Below are 3003 nucleotides of genomic sequence, written 5' to 3'. Positions count from 1 at the left end.
TGAGGATTCCAAAGCCACACTAATTTCACAAATAACTCCTGGGATTAGCACATCCAGGTCACATCCTCACTTGAAGATATCCTGCTCTCCCTTCACTCCCCTGTTCCCCACAGGCAAGAAGAAGGCTTGTGCTGGAAGAAAACTGTTCATTTTTTAAAATAGAACTTGTTTTTCAAACCTCAGGGTTTTCATTCTTTTTTTGCAAAGATACAGTATTATCTGAACAACCTCTGCATATATATCTATATTAAATATATGTGTGTGCATATATTTATAAACTTAAACAATTCTGTAACCTTGTGTCATTCACAGCAGCCCTTCCTGCTTGATAAGAGAGAAGAAAACTCCAAAAAGGGCAAAAATGCAGCCCCTCTCAACCAGAGGAACTGAACCACATCCATCTGTGGCTGGAGAGCATCCCACCAGCTCCAGCTGGGAGGCTTGAACTTGAGTGTAAATGCATCTTCTTACAGCATTTCTAGACACTGGCCATTGCTAGACAGGGCCGTGCTGGGACACATGCCACCCTGCCCTGTGCCCATCCCTTGGGGAGGGCACACCAAGCACAAGGAGCAGCCCTTGAACTGGTGGCAAGTGGTCCTCACTCTGCAGGTGGGCTGTGACTTTCTAACTCCAATACCTACAGGCAGAACTGGAGAAAAGGGAAAAAGGCAAGGAGATGCCTTTCTGAGAGAGGTGGCCACAGTAACACAGACCAGCTGCCCGGCCTTGGGCTCCTTTGTCCTCCATGAGGTTCGGCAGCTCAGGGCTCTCGCTTTGTTTCATTGCTGCTTTTAGTAAATTGTTCTTAACTCAACCTGTGACCTTTCATTTTTTTGCCTGCAGTTCTCTTCTCCATCCCCCAGCAGAGGGAAGGGGAGGGAGAGTGGGAGAAGGGAGCAGTGCGTGGTTTGGAATGTTTCAGTGGGAGCATCACACTGGGGATAACCGGGGTGTCACAAAGGGCTCCCTGTGACCTGCCACCTGCCCCTGGCAACAGCCCCCAGGCTTTGTTGGCATGGACCCAGCCCCCAGGCTGCAGTGTCCGGCAGGACAGCGACGGGACAGGACGGGAGCACGCAGCTGGCGACAAGCCTGCGAGCACAGCTCACATCTTGTCCCGCAGAAGGCAGACAGATATTTCACCCAGCCTTCCCCTTACCGATCTTTATACATTTTCTCTGTTCCATAAGATGGAGAAGAGGCCTCCAAGAAAGCCCAGGGTGGCCTGGGAGGAGGTGGCGGCTCCTCAGGAGAGCAGCTCTGCAGCGGAGCCCCCCGAGGTGACCTTGGTGCAGCCACTGCAGCCCAGTGAGTGAGGGGCCCTGTGGGACTGGGCAGGGCTGGGTCCCCGTGCTGGGATCAGGTTTCCCTGGCACAAGGGCAGCGGGGCTTGCAGGGCTGGGAGTGATGCTGGAGTGCCAGGGCTGCTCAGGGTAGGACACCTGCCCTGGCACAGGCTCTGCTGAGGAGGGGGACAGCAGAGGGGCCCCAGCTCCTGCTCCTTCCTCTGCTCTGTCCTGTCACAGCAGCCTCTGCAGCTCTCCCTTCTGTGAAAAACTAGGTTCCGTTTCCTGGTAGATTCTAATAAGTTTAATAAAAGACAGTAAGAGACAATAAAGCAAAAGGTTACAAGTGTCGGGTGCTTGGCATTCCACCAAGAACACACCATAACTCACATATTCATAGACCTTTCATGCATTATTCAAAATCCACCCCCAACCTGAAGATCAGCATTTTCACTTTTTAATTTTTTTCCTTGTGGCTCCTTCTTGTTGGTGCACTCCTTAATAACGGTGATCAATAAACCCTTTCCCTGGAGTTCTGGTGTTCGTCACCCCGTCCTCATCCAGACAGGATAATCCAAGAATGTGAAGAATTTCCTGATTATCTTTTTATCATTCTCTGTCAGTTATATGAACAAAAGCTTTTACATCACCATGTTCAAGTCCAAGAAAAATATTTATCACACTACTGTTTCTAAGGTTTTTTTAATAGCAGAACTAAAAGAAACGATATTAATTCAGCAAAGTTTTCATTTAAATTCATTTTCCATTCATCCATTTGAATATTTGTGAAAAGTACATAATACGTACTTATAACACTTCTCTCCCCCTCCATTAGATGCCAGCTGGGTACCTGTTCATGTACAGGGAGCCATGGACTTCATCCAGGCCTTTGTCAGCAGCCCCGAGCAGGTAGCCAAGGCCCGTTGGGTGGTGGCTGTGCCTGGTCAGGGGTGCTGGCTCTGCCGAGCAGCTGCTCCCACAGGGCTCTGCAGCCCAGGGCTCTGGTCCCGCTGCCTGGCTCTCCTCACTTCACGCTGCCCCATTGTCTCTGTCCCCCAGCTCCAGGACAATGACCTGAAGCTGAAGTTCCTTGAAAGCATCTGCACCCTGTGCAGAGATGTCGAGGACAGTGGCTTCTCCCAGGTCCTGAATGATTTCTGTAGCAGATACGAGCTGGGACAGATGATCCAGGTGAGGAGGCACGCAGCGCTCTGGGGAAGGGGGCAAGGACCCCCACAGCCTGTGAGGGCTCCACTCGGGCAGGGCAAAGCTCTGCTGGCTGTGGGTGCTGGCAGCTGCCAGGTTCCAGCCCAGCTGTGCCCTGCAGGTGCTGCTGAAATTGGAGCCCAAGTACGAGATCTGTACCCAGGTGCGGCAGCTCGCCATGCTCGCCCTCGCTGGACTGAGGTACTGGCCCAAGGGCCTGCAGAGCCCTCCCAATGCTCCGTGCCCACCTGCCCATCCCTGCTGGCAGCCCTGCCCCAGAGCTGCAGGAGACCTTGAGGCCCTGCTCCCAGCACCAGTGTCCAACGGGGCCCCTCTCTCTTTGCAGCACCATCGGGGCAGTGCTGGAGAAGAAGAGAAAACTCTTAAGACTCTGCTTTGACAGCATCTTTTTCCTTCCTCCAAAGAGGGAAATGCAGAGACTGGAAGCAACCCTCTTTTCTTCGGTAAGTGCTGCATGAACTGGAGGAGCCTCCAGTCCCTCTGGGCT

The sequence above is a fragment of the Sturnus vulgaris genome, chromosome 32, assembly GCF_052056855.1.
Source record: "Sturnus vulgaris isolate bStuVul1 chromosome 32, bStuVul1.hap1, whole genome shotgun sequence".
Taxonomy (NCBI): Eukaryota; Metazoa; Chordata; class Aves; order Passeriformes; family Sturnidae; genus Sturnus; species Sturnus vulgaris.
Note: the sequence above shows the minus strand (reverse complement) of the source record.